General features: G+C 44.3%; 1 protein-coding gene and 1 long non-coding RNA gene across 3 annotated transcripts in view; one reads left to right on the top strand and one right to left on the bottom strand.

The window, feature by feature from the left end:
- The window catches only part of LOC144762826 (uncharacterized), a 253799-nt gene extending 238051 nt beyond the window's left edge, over positions 1-15748 (bottom strand). Inside the window, exon 1 of the long non-coding RNA XR_013596146.1 lies at positions 15663-15748. This is a non-coding gene — a long non-coding RNA (uncharacterized LOC144762826). The remainder of the gene's footprint in view (positions 1-15662) is intronic.
- Positions 1-18162, top strand: part of LOC144762824 (lebercilin-like) — a 2038162-nt gene that overhangs the window by 66803 nt on the left and 1953197 nt on the right. The window lies entirely within an intron of this gene.

The raw sequence follows: 18162 nt of genomic DNA, 5'->3' as shown, positions 1-18162 counted from the left end.
GCGCAGCCTTTACCCGAAGTTGTCAGAGCGCTTCACAATAGGAATAGTAGTGAAACATGAGACAAAAATAACAAGTCGGCATTTAAAGAAAAATGATCTGTGTAATGCGTTCCTTGTCATTTTTCCCCCAATATTTTCTGGGAGGAGGAGGGAGACCGGGTAGTTGATCTTTCTGGTTTTGCTCCCTGTGAGATTCAGAACACAGAGCCACACCTTTTGAAGCTCAGTAGCCACCACTAGGTACATGAGAGCACGCTCCCTCCCATCTACCCCTGGCCAAAAAGAAGCTCTTTCAAACACGTGAGATCAGGCAGAGTTATATTTAAAGTGGCACCTTATCAAAATATGCATGGGACCCCATCATTAGGATTCATATGTATGGCAAATCAACATATTGAATTCTATACTTGCTTTAAAGAGCTTGGGCAGGCATGCAATTTCCACAAACAGAAATGCCAGCTCACATAAAGGCACAGGTGCAAAGAAGCACACGGACAAGTACAAACACATAAGCTAAACATGGCAGCTTCTCAGCCAGCCAAGAGCCAGCAGACAGTGACACAACAAGCATTTGCAATGCAATAGGTCTCGCATTAGGCAAAGTTTGAGCTTTTAGTATTGTAAATGGCATTGGCTATTTTTTTTGCAGTAGTTACGTTTTGTTTTTATAAAAAGGGACATATAAAATATGTTGCATATTGACATATAATAATGCAGCCCACCTATGACTTATGCAGCAGCAAAATGGAGCAGCATTGAGATCAGAGTGCAGCTCTGGAGGCCACATGTCCACCCACATAAGAAATGTTAGAGGTTGTCCACTGACAAGTTTCCGAAATGGCGCCACCTCCTCTTCGTAACTGAATAATAAACAGATACATAAGTGGCTCTGCGAGAAAACAACTCGGTTACATAATAGGCTCAGCAGAGGAAACTACAAATAGTGCCGATTAAACTGATCCCAAATGCCCTTATGCAGTGCACAAGGCTGCCGGCCTGGGCATGGGATATTTGAAAGCAGCACAGAAGAGCCCCTGAAACTGAAAGAAGAGACTGGGCCTTTCCCGAAGCAGGGCTGGAAAGAATAACCGAGGCGTGGCATTCCCTTCATTCATGCAAAATGCGCGTGTGTTTGTGGCTTGGCTGCGACTGCCGCTCTGCTGGGAAATTAATGCCTGTTATGCTGAGCTAATGTTTATCAACGTCAGCCGGTTACAGATTTACAGCGGGCTGCACGGCGACCTATTTTCGTGCTTGATCTGCATTTCCAAGGCAGCGCTCGACAATGCAGGCGTGCAGAAAATCCCGGGGATTCCAAACATTACACAATCCCACTGTCTGCACGGGAGAAAATTAATAAAAAGGCAACATCTTCAAGCCGTGCGACCAAGCAAAATGAATCGTCAAACAGTGGGGTCATGCATGAGGAATACATGTACATGATGCGTAGCGTATACCCTGCTCTTCCTGTCCCCATTGTGCCCCCAATTAAAAAAATAATTGTAAATTATATTCATTGCCTAAATGTCTGCTTGCTATCATACGGACTGAACTCTGAGTAAATGTCGTGTCAGGAGACAGACAGTTAATGCACGCTATAAAAAGCGTAAATATAAGGAAAATCATAATGTGCGCATCCTTTATCTAAAAGTTGCGCAACAATTGTGCAGAAGAAACAGCGGGCACTGCATAAAGTTAAACAATTACCAAATGACATCTGAAAACCCACGTCACCAGCCACACCATATCCCAAATACATGAATAAATAAATACCGCCTTCGGGTAAAGTCCGCCCTATATAAAAATGCTTAAATACATAAATAAATAAATAACGCCATCGGGTAAAGTCCGCGCTATATAAAAATGTATAACTAACTAAAAATATAAATAACGCAAATCACCGCCGTCACTTTGCCGGCCTGCGACCAGGAAGTCAGGCAGGCCGGCGCGACAACCGGAAACAGGAAGTAGGAGGGCGGGAGCCTACCCCGCCTCCCACGGAAGAGCCGGAAGAGCCGCGATTGGTTGCAGCACCGGAGCAGGCAGGAGCCTACCCTGCGCCCCGGTGCCGAAGAATGGAGGAAGAGTCCTGCTGCCGGTGAGTGGGGCTTCGCTTTGTGGCTGGCCTGCGAGGGCGGGAGGGGGCATGTGTGGGCGCGCGTGCGGCGGCGGCCTGTGTATGTGTGTGTGTGTCTTGGAGTCTGTGTGTATGCGTGTGTGACTGTGGGGGAGGAGGAGGAGGGGGTTGCCTGTCTGGGTGCCTGCGTGTCTGTGTAAGTGCGAGTGCGCGCGCGCGTGTGTGTGTGTGTGTGTGTGTGTGTGTGTGTCTGTGTCTGTCTGTGTGCATGCATGCATGCGCGGTAGGCTGGGAGTATGGGAGGGCGGCGCAGGACGGGACGTGCGCGTTCGCGCACACCAATCCAGCCTGGACTGCGCTCGTGCACCTTCTCGTCCGTCCTTCCCTCGAGACAGCTGACTATACGTCTCCAACCCTGGAAGCATCCTTTGGATGCTAATTCCAGGGCGAGACCTAAAAAAGGGCATCATCCTGCTCTGCTTCCTTTCCCTCAACTACTATTGCTTTCTGCTACAGATTTTTCAGTTCTGCAGAGGCTCCATGTAGAATGTGTGACAACACCGGTCGCAGAGCCAAGAGACTTGTGAACATCCCAGGAGGAGGCGTGGCCTTGCCTATGCCAGCAAAAATATTTGGGTGTCTTCTTAGGCAGCTAAGTTTCATTTTCCACCATCAAGAGTCTCTGCCACCATGGCGTTAGTGACATCCAGATAGAATGTGCCTAACAACTATAGTTAGATCTTCCACAAAGAAATCTGCTGGGACTCAGGCTGCGGGTGCACACATCCTACTACTCTGCTCACCCATCACATGTGTTCTTTGCACACTGCATGCCTTCCATTTCCTTTTCCTCGAGGGATTCACTTGAGGTCACTGTGTACAGACAATCAGAAATTTTACAGTTTAGGTCCTTTATTTCACAATCAAAAATTCCAGTCCTACTGCTACAGGCTGAACTTACTCTGCTCTTCCACCTCCCAATAGTGACAATTGTGCATGTATCAAGAGCAAACAAATCTGTATTTGGTCTGGTTTTATGGCGTTTATTCAGCCCAGGTGTTTGTGCAATTAAAACGTTCGGGCAGCAGCGTCTGGTATCTGGGCTAGCAGGCCTTTAAAAAATCACAGACATGTAATTTTCCTTTTTGATGGCCCTGGAGTGCAATACACTGTTTTGGTATTCAGTATTTTGCCATTTTTATAGTTGTTGTCCTTTATACAACTCTCCAGTTTACACCAGAACTGGGGTTTTGATTTGTACCTAACAAGCGGATTAGTAAATATCATGGGTTCTCACTTACATTTTTGTTTGCCTAGGAGCACACAATTTGGTAAAGTGGGGAAGCCAGGATTAATCCCAGGTTTTCTGGTTTCACATTGCTTAGTTGACCAGAAATCAGAAAATCTGGGATTAATCCTGGCTTCCCCACTTTACCAAATTGTGTGATCCTACGCAATTGTTTATACTTTCCCTCCCTTTACTTCATTATCACATATAGGAGAAGCGCGCAATATTACTTCAGGATATGCACTTTACAAAATCCTCCCCTGTGTTTGATTGATAAATTATAGTGATCATGTATAATGGGAAACCAGGCCGCTCAAGAGGATGAACATAAGTTCCATATTTGCATTGTTGTCAGGGTGAAGGGAAGAATTCATGTTTTTAAATTCATGTTTGAAAACCATCACTTTAAACCGGAAAATGCTTATCAACGCACTGGTATATTCTGATGTATTAAGGATAAGCGGTTCTGCATGTTAAGAAAATAACACTTTTAATTGGGAAGAGATTTTATATATTGTGTACACTCTTGCAGCAAAATGTGTTTAAAAATGAGTGTTGGTAAAGTTAAGAGGTGCAGGACACCCTAGTTACTTTCTTTTTTACGTCACTTAACCTTTAAATACATGCTTGCATGTTTATTTAAAATCTTTTTGATGTCAGTTCTTGGTTGAGTAGGCTGCAGCCTAGTGCTGCTGTTGATCAGGGGCCGCACGTCCAGGTCAGTGCTGTATAGCATTCTGTTAGTCCATAACCAGAAAGATAAAGCATACTAAAGAATGGTATGGCTTTAACTAAACTGTGTCCTGTTAGATTAATAAACTTTTTTTTTTTGCAATTGATCTTGGTGGACTGAATACCAGACTGTACTTCATTAGACCAATGCCTCTGATAAAAAGGAAAACCTGATGGCTACCTATTCAATAATCTGTCAACTAGTATTGGTTGGTTGTCTACTTTTCTTCTATAAGCTGGCCATGGTCGCTGAATCTGTGCATAATAAATGTGATTAATGTACCATTTGTGCACCAGCAATTTCATATGCAGCATTTGAAGGAGAATGTTAACAGTATCTTTAATATATGCAAGGGTATCAATATATTACATATTTGAAGCAATTTGTCAGTATCGCACCCCAAAACATTCTTGCGCCTTTTAAAGTGACATTAGCCCCGCCCCTTGTCCCGCCTCCTAGCCCCGCCTTCTTGCCACGCCCCCAGGTCACAGCTCAATTTGATGAGTACCTGCACTTTTTTTTTCCCATTTAACGCACTGTTGCCAGGAATACAGCGGAAAGGAGGCTTTGGATAGATAGCCCCCCCGCAATTGCATCCACGCTCCCCCCACCCCGAGCATAACAGAGGAGAGGGGGCGAATTGAAGCACCCGTTGGGTGGAACACCGAACTCATGTGCACCTGCGCGCAAAACGCTAATGAGCTGCTGAGGCCCCGGGGAGCGCCGCCATCAATGATTAGTTAGCGGCGGGGGAGTGAGGCGTTCAGAGGCAGAATGCTGAAAACAGCAGGGAGCTATAATAAAAACATTACAGCGCTGAGAAAGCACCTCCAATTAGTATTGCTTGGCACACGGGACAACAGAACGAAACACAGCTGCTCTGGTGGAGGCATCTAGAGATACTGGCACCTGTCCACAGTGTTTCTCTTAAATTAACAAAAAGAAACACAAAAATCAGACATGGACATAAGACTACATACAAGCAAAGGGGAAACGAGAAGATAAAGTGAACCCTCTGCGTTTTGGCGTTCTATGTACTTTGCTGTGGAGACAAGTCTGGGCCAAGTGCAATACCAGGGTGAACAACAAAACAAAAGAAAGAAATAAATAAACGGGAAGGGAGGCGCAGGGAGAAAACTGAGCCCATATAAAATAAAGAAGTCTTGCTCCTGATGCTCTTGAGGTCTGCACTCTTTTAACACACAGAGCTGTCTGGGAATAGCGGACATGGGCATAACAGAGGGCAAGCAGGCGAAGCTGCAATTTGAACCATGGAGAAACACCAAAGGCCCAGATGGCAAAGCCACCTCCAAGGAAGGAGATACTTCACAAGATGGGGAAGAGGATGTGTGTTCACTACTGTCTCTATGAAACAGAGCCTTGGTTCCATCGAATCCAAAATGGACGCCCTAAACATGCGCATGGAATAAATCACACAGCGGCTAGAAAAACAGGAAGAAGGATTCAACGAGGCCGAGAACAGAATATCACAGCTGGAAGACATATCCACAAGCAACACTGCACAGGTTCAGAACATGGAGCGCCTGCTAAAAGGGATTTCAGCTAAAAATGAAGATATGGAGGCAAGCTCGCATCGTGGGTGTGCCAGAATCTACAGACACAGGCTGGATAGAGGAGTATATTGAACGGCTGCTTGTGGAACTTTTGGGAACCCCTGCTTACTCCAAGGTTTTAATCGTAGAATGCACTCATCGATCACTGGTGCCTAGGCCTCCGCCGGGTGTCCCTCCCCGCCCGATAATTGCTCGCCTGTTGAATCACAAAGACAGGGACAATGTGCTCCGACTGGCACGGGAAAAAAAGGACCATCATTATGACAGTTACTCCATCTCCATCTTTTCGGATTTTACACAGGCAGTTTCGGGGGCTCGTAGGAAATTTATCCCAGTGAAACGTAAACTTCAACAGGCAAACGTCCCTTATGCGATGTTGTATCCGGCGAGGCTGAAAATGATTCATCTGGGAAAACAGCAAATTTTTAACACCTCAACAGGTTCAAGATTTCCTCAAGAAAATGGCAAGGCGCAGCCCGCGTGCAGACAGAGACGATGAGAGCTCCGGAGTCACATCACCCGCATCAAACGCAGACTGAGTGCTTACAGAAATTTTAAAAATAACTGAAATGGACTGACACAGTGAGCAACAGATTCTTTAAAGGTTCATAATGATTTGGGCGGGGGGTGGCCTGGAGGGGGGAGATGATGACTGGTGATCTCTCCAAGCATGCATGAAGGTTGGGAGGTGCTAATTCAATTCCATAGAAGGTGCAGGTATATCTTAAATTGTTTATATTGGACCATTACGATACCTTATTGAACTATGAGCACACCCGTTAAATCGGGGTGGAATGCCAGCCTCTCTAGGGAAGTACCACACAAGGGTGATCCCCATTAGAAGATGTTTAAGGGGGGTATGTTGGGATATCATGAGTTATATTTGCTTTCTCTACTTTAGTGAGTCATATACCATTACGCACCGTAGGCCCTGCAATAATGATAAGATATTTCCAATGCCAATTATATGCCAATGCATAACGCTGCACCAATGCCTAAATTCGTATTATCAACTAAACTCCATTTTATATGACACGCAGAGAGATTTTGTTACCAATGGGTGCTGCATCCACCTACGGGATTGGGCCATGGGCGTGGGAGGGGGTGGAAGGAGAGACAGTTTGTTGATGTTGTGACTGTTTATAAACACAGCGGTGAAGAGAAGATAAAATATGGCAAAAGAGCCAAACATGGGTACATATCACAGTACAACAGATAATGCCTGCACACATCATACAAACAAAAATACTAGTCTATAACCTTGCCTATAAGTACGTCTGAATGCACTCTTAATATGCTGTCCTGGAATGTACGAGGACTTAGGGACCCTTGCAAAAAAAAACCATATACTCAATTACTTGGATAGGCACTACATACAAATAGCCATGATGCAGGAGACGCATCTGTAGACTGGTTCCACCCCTGGTTTTGTGGGGAAATGGGCCGCCCATAGATGCTTCTCCTCGTTTTCCTCGTATTCCAGGGGAATGGGCATCTTGGTCAAAGCTGGAGTGGGGTACTGCCCCGCTGGCATTCTTCAGGTCCCCCAGGCAAGGTACTGTGTTATGTGGGGCAGACTGGCCATGCAGTCAGGGACACTCATCAGCTGTAAGACACCCAATGTAGATGATGTACTATTCTTCGATACACTATGGGGCCTCATAGCGGATATAGGATTCACTCACCTGCTATGGGGAGGAGACTTTAACCTAGCCCTGAATTCTCAGCTGGATCACTCTGGGGGATCAATGGTGTCTTATGCTAAAGCAGCCCAACATCTAAATAATATCATAACAGACCACTGTCTGCTGGATGCGTGGAGAACATTACTCCCCACACTTAGGGAAGGCACACATGTGGCTGCTATCGGCTTGACTCTTCACTTGGCTCAGGGAGACTGTGCACCTGGCAAGGACGTTCTCCGACCACTCCCCAGTGCTGCTAAAGCTATGTCCGACCAATACTTTCCCATACAGATCCTGGAGGCTGCTCCCCATGGCCCTCCTGGACGATTGCTTCCATGAGGAAGTGCAGGAATACTTCCCTCGCAATATAGGTAGTGTTCAAACACTGGCAAGCATCTGGAAAAGTTCTAAAGTCACCATTAGGGGTATATGCATAGCCAAAAGTGGGGGTATATTGCGGGATTTAAGGAACACTCTATACAATGGAAAAAGATATTAAGGACATTGGGAAAGCCACACTAGAATTACCCTCCCCAAGGAGCAATCGCGATTGAAAGAACTACTCACAGAATATACCGGACCTGCCAAACAAGAGGCTTTATTCCGCTCAAAGCATGTTCGGGCTCCAGCATATGGAGAGGGAGAGAGGCAGGGAAAGCCTTGGCAGAGACTATAGGAGCTCCTAGATTATCCAATACAATACTTGGGGTGGAAGATGACGAGGGGGTGACGCATATGGACTCAGGGGAAATTCTCAGCATATTTGTCTCCCATTATAAGCAACTTTATAGAACACATAGGATGGGGCACATAGATGTCGCAACATATTTTGAAGACACAGTCTTAGGGTGGATAAATGATAGCCGCATGGAATTCCTATCAGCTCCTATTGAAGTGGACGAAGTAAGAGAGGCTATCATGCAGATGCGATTTGGCAAGGCAGCGGGGCTTGACTGGATCCCTGCAGACTTTGATAAATGTTACATAGATGATCTTGCCTCAATACTTAGAGAATTGTATGAGGAAGCTGCAGAGATCGGTGCACTTCCACCATCTATGAGACAGACACTCATTATTTCTGTCCTTAAGCCAGGAAAGGACGCCAATAAATGTGACGCCTATAGACCTTTATTCCTAATAAACTGAGACTCGAAGATACTCGCCAAAATCCTAGCCAACAGATTGAGCTTACTTCTGGAATTTTGGTTCTGGCCGATCAGGCAAGTTTTATTCCTGGAAGGGCCTCCTATCATAATTTGCGCACCATCTTTGCATTATTGCAAGTTATAGATCCAGAGTCAAATGCCGCTTGAATGGGACTACCTACTAGTAATTTGGGTCGTATGGGCATGCCCCTAGCATTTCTCGCCTGGATAGCTTTACTTTATAGTCAACCAACTGCAATGGCGCAAATCAACGGGCTGATATCTGACCCCTTTACCATCTCCAGGGGAACTCGGCACAGTTGTCCCCTATCGTCCCTCCTTTTTCTCCCTGGCTATAGATTCACTGGTGTCCAAACTTCGACAACACCAAAGGGAATTCGCTATTCCTTTTCCTTCCCGGCAACTCCTGGTGTCATTATATGCAGATGACATCACACTCTACCTCCGGCAGCCCAATGTGAGCTTAAACCCTGTGCTACGAGAGTTCATAAAGTTCAGTGACATTTCAGGGATACACATAAACTGGAGTAAGTCACAGATCTTTCCCCTGACTACTCCTACCCCCGAATTCTCCACAGATTTTCCATTAACATGGTGCGCCTCAGAGATAAAATAACTTGGGGTCTGGATAGCTAGAGACAGAGAAGAAACGCTGAGGGCAAACTATGGAGTAGCCCTGGAGTCTATTAATAACCTAGTCACCCGTTGGATAGCAATGCCACTCTCATTGGCTGGCAGAATCTCGCTGATAAAAATGATAGTCCTACCTAAGCTACTTTGTTTTTTCATCACCATAACATACCACCATATTTCTTTTGCGCATTAAAAACTCAACTCATCAGATTGGCATGGGGAGAGAAGCAACCCTGCATAAACTGGCAAACACTAACGCTCCCATTTTCAAGGGGAGGGTTTGAAGCGGCAGATATAGAGCTATACTTTCTCTGTTCCCAAGCATATCATGCAATAATTGGCGCCGCTGCCACCAGAGGCCTACTTGGGGTCAGATGTCCTGTTGGGAGGTACTTTGCAGTCCACTGTAGCATGTACGAATCGTGCTTGGAAGCAGTTGATCAACAAAATGGTATGTCCCTTTCCAAACTCCCCCTTGATCCCTTTGTGGTTTCTTCGCTGGGCACCGGTTATGCATGAAACTGCCTGTAGGAACATGCTACAAATAAGAATCCTACACATAACGGGTGATCTTTAAAAGGAGGGAACATTTAAGGACAGACAAACATTATTAGGGGAAGGAGACACAATACCTCTAGAGGTATTCCTTTACATTAGACTCAGACATGAGCGGAAGGGAGACACTCCCAGGTTCCCACAGGAACCCGTGATCTGCGACATCCTACACACGCTGTACCAAATGAAAGTTGCATCTCACACAGTCTCCCGTCTTTACCTTGTGGCTTCGTTGGAGCATCCACAGGTGCAGCAGGCGGCGAGAAGCGGATGGGAGGCAGACTTAAGTATTGCATTAACAGATAAACAATGGGACTACTGCTGCAAACAAACGGGGGCTATTACTGCAAGTAGCCGGCTGCGAATCATACATTTTACATTTATACAAAGAGCATATTACACCCCAGAACGCTTACACAGATACAAATTAAGAGAAGACAGACGATGCGAGAGATGTTGCCAAGAGGGCGCTGGCTTCCTGCATTTATCGTGGCAGTGTGAATCAATATCGAAATATTGGAAAGAAGTGGTGGAGGCAATGTCCGAAATGGTGAGCAGCCGAGTCCCTATGTCGCCCATTGGTGCGATACTGGGGTATACTGAGGAGCTTCCCCCACTGCACAGGAAGTTCATAGCATTAAGCCTGCTGCTGGCAAAGAGGCAAGTAGCTTGTCGATGGGGTAGAGGGCGTGCCTCAAAATTTAAGGAATGGCTCAATGATTTAATATGTAGTAGGAAACAGCTTACTACGTACGCTGAGTTATTGCCGTCCTCTTCTCGTCCTAGGGACATATGGGACCCACTGCTTGAGTACTTACGTGCACATGAATAATGAGAAATACATTTACTGCCTTTTTAAGTTTGTAGGTAGCTCAACCTTGGTCCTCTTGGTTGTTTTTGACTATACTTGGGAATGGGTAAGGTCGTACTTCATTAATCCTCTACTATGCAAAAGAACTATACCCACATTCAGATGGGAAGAGGTAGGACAAAGGGCAAAAGAGGCAGGCAATATTCATGTGATATTGTATTCCGCTGCTGTTGAGAATTTATTGTACCACTGTGAACCAGGATACAAATAGAGAACAGTTCATTATTAAATTAAGAACAAGAATATGCAGATACATAGTCTGAAAACATGTTATATTGTGTTGCGCTTCTATCACCATTAACAAGAACTGAAAATGAGTAATACACAGCTATGTTTTTTGTTATGAAAATCCCCCCAAAAAAGTGTGCTCAGCATAATTATTTCAAGCATTTATGTATTAGCTTCCTGTCATCCCTTGAATCACCCTAGATATTTGCTACGTTCATTCAGCCTCTTCAGCATTTATCAGATTTGTGTGTATACAGAATATATGGACGTTTTCTGGCACCAGGTGCCTTCTATTAAGTATCTTATAGAGTGTTTCCCTACCCATCGCATAGTTAGTGTGGTTAGTGTTTCTAACCGACTATCTCCTCCCACAAGTCTTCGCCAAGGTGGAGGCCTTGTTCTCCCTCTTCTGCTTCCGTATAGACGACTTTATTCACCCCTTTGAGATTCTGTGTAACTTTATAAAGGTCGGTGACCACGATTCATATCTGAGTGTCTCTTAAGGCATTTATTCTATAGAAGTTAATCTTCTGTATGTACCTATAATGCTTCAAAAAATGAGAGAGACCCCTTTGTAGCCAGGGGAATGGGGTACTTATAACAGTAAAAAGAAATCTTCTCTTGGCGAGCTAATTCACAGGGCACAACCAGTAAGGTCTCTGGCAATCTCTGTCCGAAGGCCCCAAAGATTTTCATGTGATTCCCTCGTATCACCCAATCTGAAGCATCCACCATCAGTCCACTTATCTTGTCAGTTTCCCATTTCTATTCAGTATGTATGTCCCATGTCTCAATTACTGTGAACACTATTGCTGACAGGTGTATGTAAACTATGTCTGAGGGACTTCGGTATCAATGCTTTGTCTGTTGCTCCGTGTATCCACACCATCAAATACCTAAATTGTGATGCCTGATAAAACTGGATATGCTAGGTATGCCCAATTGTCCCTACTTGGGGTGCAGGTTACTTTGCATGCTTTGAATCTGTGGTTTCTTTCCTGCCCATATGTACTCTGTGAAGAGTTTTTGCATTTCATTAAATCGCTTCTTGGGATCTACAGTGCCAGTGCATGAAAGACATACAGTATTTTGGGAGGAAAAGTAATTTTGGTGGCCATTATGAGCACAACCCAGGAGCTGTTCTTAGGTCTCCAAGAGTACAGTTTAGATTTCTACAGCATTGTTAGTTTTGTGTGTGGGTTGATCTAGAGTCCTACAAACTTAAGCCACATGTAGGACCATTGGTACACAGTTCCCTGCCTCAGCCTCTCCTTCACAGCACAGTCAACAGTGACCAATTGACCTTCTGATTTGGATAATGTTCAGTTTTAATCCCACACCCACTGGTACTTCCCCCATTTTCTCCACTACTTGTTTTGTGGCATGCGTTGGACAGTCATAGTTAGGATTTCATCTGAAAATAAGATGTTATGAAAAATATCCTTCACCACTGCTACTCCTTTAATGTTTTTATAGTCTCTGTTTCTCTGAGCAATGGGCTCTGTAAATAGCTCCAATAAGTAAAATTATAAAAACTTTGCAAACAATGGTGTTTACATCTGCCTTTCAAATCTTATTAGACATATACTTGTTCTCATGCATGCCCCTTTTCAAATCTTTACACCCGATCAACATACCTGTATTGCTTCTCAAGGCTATGATACTGCAACCAGGTTCACCAAAGTTACAGATTTTTTTTCTTGGGCCCTCTGCTCCATGTGCATTAACTTTTTGTTACGTACACTGTGAACTATCACTTTAAACCATTTTCCGCTGTTTACTTGGATAAGCTTTCCATTTTGCAGCAGTGCCTCTCACTATAAGGTCTAGTGCCAGAAAATGTTCATATAAAATAACTTGTAACTTTCCAAAAATCCTCAAGAGAAATGGTTTAGGCTCCAATGTTAGGTTCTAGTCTATTTTTTCTGCCTGTGTCACTAGTATTCCTTTTCTTATATGAATGTTTGGAGCACTTGACAACACCAGTTGGTCCGTAGCATTATTTCCTCAGACATGCCATATCTTAAACATGTCATAGTGTAGCTCTTTTGTAGTCCATTCTTTGAAGCAGATTTAGCTGTACAAGGCAAGCTAGATTTTATTTTTAATTTCCTGGGACAAGCATTCTCACATGCTTCCTTCAGGGTATTTTATTCAGTGTTGCATTGATGGAGTTTTCTCTCAAACTGTAATAACCATGATAGCACCTTGGATTGTCCCATTCAGCGTCCTTTCATACATTAAGTAAATGTATTCCCCCCCCTTTTCTTCCTCATTTGCCTTACTCCCTTCCAGCTGACATCCAAGCACTCCCTCTGCCAGAGTGTTTCGCCCTTAAGGAAGACTAGAAATCTCAGCTTGGGAATAGGGTTCCGACAGCCATGTCATTGCCCCAAACAGATGTAATCATTGGACCAGGTCGAGAACCCAACACTTTCCGGGCACCTCCTGCTTGTCCCTGGTGTTTACACTCTCTCTTCTCTTCCCAGCCAAGTGGTCAAAGGCTCCCACACTTTAGCTACTTTTTTGGAAAGGGTACAACTCAAATCCACTTTAAAGACATATTTTACCGAGACTTGTCATTCTGCTTTGGAGGGGCATAGAGGGATATCCACTGCTCGCAGATCTCTCTTCTCCCCAGCAGAATTAAATGAAATAACCTCTTGCTACCATAGCCCTGAGGGTCTCCTGCTTCCGGTGACTAGTAAAAAATAACTAGTTATGGGCTATCCTAAATGTGGGTATGAAAGGTGGCACTAAAATTTTAGTAACTGTAGGAAACTGGTTCTGTATATAATGTCCCAAAATAAGGTATAGTATGTACAGAGTCCAGTGGTTCCCCAGAGGCTTTATAGAGGCTAAAATAGAAAATGTTAATGCTCTCTTTTATGGTAGTGTGGGAGAGTAGTTAGGCGTTTCAGAGGGTTGGTTAAGCATTATTTTGTTCACACGCAGGCAAGAAATGATTGCACAAACTCAAAGACTAAATCAGAGACCAATTGTTTGTGAAAATATTGTTTTTTGTGTACGTTTATTACTTAGAACCAAAGATACTTTCTTGCAGTAAAAGTCGTTAAGTAATATCACAGTTTTTCAGTATAAAAGGTGGACCCTTAGTGCATTTTTTCAAACAGTTCATTGTTAACCTATGGAAGGAAAACAATCATGCAATTTCACAGGTAAGTACACGACTTACAATTCCAGTCTTCGGGTTTTAGTGTCATCACTGGGCAAGGATCAGGTACGTGTGCAGACTGCACCTCCTCTAGTGTAGTTCCTATATCCCTGACAGGCTCTGCGCATTGAAATATTATACACTATAGTTGTGGCATCGGACTGAGGTCAGTATGCTTCTATTGAGTATATTAAACTTAATTACTTGTGTGTGCCAACTCAGAGGTCACTAGAAACTTCTCAAATGAACAAGAAGGGATTAGTTTCTGACAACCGCATAAACATGACAACTTTTTTTCCCTTTAGAATCGGAACAGTCTCAGAATCGTGGAAACAATAGATAACAGTTTCACTCAGTCAATCGTGCATGCTTCGTTTCTTCAGAGTTTTCATAGAAATAGGTAGACGGGCATTTCAATAAAAAGGGTTTATTGGACAGTCTTATTTCTTGTGCAAGAGATATGATCTGCTACAATCGTAAGACAGAAGGGGAAGTATAATACGTACAGCGTTAGCAGTAAGATAAAATAAAATTGCTATATCATTGTTTGTAGCTATGACATATATTCATAAAAATACATACATAAATAACACAGGCTAAAATGTGAATGCTCATCCGGTGCGTCTAGCTAGTTCTACCCCAGTGTACCTAACCTAAGTGTAGTACAAGGTAAGAAGTAGGTGCTGTTTTTCTATAGTCTAGTTTAGCTATAGTTAGGATTGGTGTTGCCAAGATTTGCGAAAAGTCTCTTTCCGGGTCTCGATCTCTAACACCCCGCAAGGGGAGTCAGAAACACTGGAGCTGGATTCTCTACGAGGAGGATGACAGCGTCTGGTCAGTGCATCAGGCGGGGACTCGAATTCCTTCCGAACTTGCCGTGGCGAGCCGTGCAAGTATGCAGCCGTGACTTGCCATGGAAAGTGAAGGTATATTTATACCTTGAAGGTGTTTAGGAATACCAGTATTGACGTAAAAGTTCGGCAGAGGAACGTCATGAATGAACCCCTAAGGAATAGATGCTCATGAATAATAAATGAGTTCTTGGAGAAATCAGTAATCCAAGCAAGGGTAAGTCCTAAAGGCTTAAGAGTCTGGTTTTCCAAGAAATCGTTGTGATGTGGATGGACGGATGTAGGTGACCATGCCTGTATTTGGTTAGCATGGATAATGCCTAAATAAGGATTGGATTTCTATGCATGGATAATGCCTAAATAAGGATTGGATTTCTATGCCTAAATAAGTGCAATGTGAATTGTGTCTATATGAGGGCATAAGTCGGAAACCTATATACGGTATCTAAATCAACACACAACACCCACTCCAGTTTCGTATGAACGACATTACCAAATTCTAAACATGCTAAACATATCTAAAATATAGCTACACATGAATTGTTAAAAAAAATTCTAAAACACACTGTAAAAAAAACCTGTTGCTATGCATAAAAAATGCAATGGTGCTGTACATATTAAAACAATGTTTCATTCTAAGCATACGTTGGCATTGAATGCTAAATGAATGAACTTGAGTGTATACATTATGAAACGGCTCGTAAATACAGAAGAAAAAGGCGGAAACCATTTCATGGTACGTTACTGTTGTAATCTCTATATGTGATGGTACGTTCCTCCCACCCCTTCCCTCTTCCCCCTCTTGGTATAGTCCCCTGAAGCTCACCTTAGAATGTTGACAGTTCCTTGTCAGTTCGGAGAGTTGGATGACCAATAAAACAGACTTGTCATCTTCCTTGCAGTCTACTTTCTTCTTTATAACACTGGCGACGTTCTGCGCAGGGGGCAGTGTTGGCCATCTCCCCATGTTGTACTCTCTCCACTGATGTGGCGGGAGAACAGGAGAAGTGGAATTTGGTGCTCGCAAATGAAGAATTGAACTCCAGAGGACCTCTAGTTTCATGAGCATCTGACAAAAGCACTCAGGTGAGAAACTCCTGAAGGAAGTGGTGTATGCCGCTGATGCAGAACGTGAGGCGAAATATTAGTAGAACTAATTACCAGAAGCGGCATCCTATGAGCGGAGGCGGTGAAAGGAGCTAAGTGAGAAGCTGTGGCTGAGTGTGTCAGCGCTACAGGCTACCGGGCTGGTGTTCCCCAAAACAAAGACTGAGCGTGGCGAAAAGGGTGAGCCTGGCTGCCTGCACATGAGCTTAATCTTGGTAGATCCCTTTGTCTTTAAAGAGGGTCTCTCATTAAATAATGGTGTGAGGAGGCAGCATTTGAGAGCAGCATGGGGGCCAGAATTCCTGTGTGTCAGCGGGCGTGTGATTTAGAGCGCCGTGTCCTTGATTACTCCCCGAGGCGCTGTCAACAGACGCTGCGTGTATCACCAGGCTGCATTGGGAGACGCAGCGTGAGGGCCAGTGTTCTCCATAGTGGCATCCAACCTACTCGTTCTTGAGGCGGTATAGCAGCGGGGGAGCAGCGTGAGGGCCACAGTTCCGGGAGGTGCGCTGTCCCTAATTACACTCACCATATGAGGAGACGGCAGGCGGTGTGATTTCAAGCACTGGGTGTCCCTGAGGCGCAGTCAACCGGTGCTGTTGTGTCAATCAGGCGACATTTGAGAGACGCAGCACGTGGGCCAGTTTTCCTCAAGAGGGCATCCAATCTACTTTCACTTTAGGCGGTACAACTTCAGGGAGCAGTGCGTGATCCACAGAAGCAGCGAGGGGTGTGAACCTAGCACCGCAATTGTGACTTTTCCCTGAGGCACTGTTCATCGGATGCTGTGTTTAAACCCTGTTCCTCGATTCTGTTCTGTGGCAGTGTCTTCCCTGTAAGGATTCCAGTCAGCAGAGGCAGCGTTAGGGAGCAGACGCTGTGTAGAGACACTTTTCCTCTCACAATTCAGTTTGTGTTAGACAGCCATCTGGTGGCCTGTTTAGGTACTACGAGCGGCAGCTCATGCAGGCAGAGATACAGAACAATTATTTATTTATTTAGTGTTTTATAGAGCGCGAACCAGACCCGTGAGGGTATCAGAGCGCTTTACAGAAGTATCAGGTTGTATACAGAACAAAGGGGGGGGGGGGAGAGAGTCCAGTGATAAGGAAACAAATAGAAACAATATATGGTAAAACAAAGTCATAATATTCGACTACTCTAAGGGATAGGAACAAAAACGATGCAGTAAAACTAGAAAAGCAGTCTCATCACCCTGAAGGATTGTTCAAGGTGCAGGGTGGGTAATATAGGGGAAGGCAGCCATGGAATAGTGCCGTGATCATAGGTAAAGTCAGGTTGCGGGGGTGATTGTAGCGTGATCTTTAGGAGAGGAATTTGCCCATTAGGAAAGATTTGGTCTTTTTTAAGTGGGCTAGAGACGGTATTATTCTAATGGTGGGTGGGAGTGAGTTCCATATTCTTGGGGCGGCGCTAGAGAAAGCCCGATTGTATGTTCTTTTTTTCTTGAAGCAATTAACTCTTTTGTGACTGTCTACATGGAAAATTTAAACGTGGTTGCACCCCAGTTCTGGTAATATTCTAGGGGCACGTTGTTGATTTTGTGAGTAGAGTAAGAATAACATCTAGGCTGATTTCTTGTTTCACACTGTTCCTCCATAGTTATCCCTCATCCACTTACCAATAGTCCTAAACTTTCCCTCTAGCTCTCACCTGTTGCTATCTTTTTTGTATAGCGTGAATTCAGCCTTCCCCTCCCTTTCACATTAGATCCTTGCTTTTCCACCATGATGGCAGCAGCCAGCATGACCCAGCCACCCCGATTTTTAAACGAAGTAGGGGAACCTGAAATCTGTTGGAAGGAATGGGTCAAACTTTTCGAGTCATACCTAATTGCCATAGGTGGGGAGCAGTTCACAGATACTCGTAAACACCACATTCTACTCCACAATCTGAGTGTCCAAGGACGTAAAATCTATGAAACTTTGCCAGAACCAGAAAATCAGAATGGCAAAGCAGTGGGAGGGATGGAAAAGTAGTGCAGTTCTTGTATTCCCAATAGGCTCTGCGCATTGGAATAATATATCCTATAGATTTGATGTAGGACTTATGTCTACTAGGTCTCTATCGAATATATTAGACTTAATTGTGAGTGCCAGCTAGCTCAGATGTCACTAGAAACTTTCTCGAATAAACAAGACGGGATTAGTTTCTGACAACCGCATAAACATGACAACTTTGTTTCCCCAAGAATAAAT

Source organism: Lissotriton helveticus, chromosome 6 (assembly GCF_964261635.1).
Source record: "Lissotriton helveticus chromosome 6, aLisHel1.1, whole genome shotgun sequence".
In the NCBI taxonomy this organism is placed as follows: domain Eukaryota; kingdom Metazoa; phylum Chordata; class Amphibia; order Caudata; family Salamandridae; genus Lissotriton; species Lissotriton helveticus.
The sequence above is the reverse complement of the archived record's forward strand: the minus strand, read 5'-3'. Positions and strand labels throughout refer to the sequence as shown.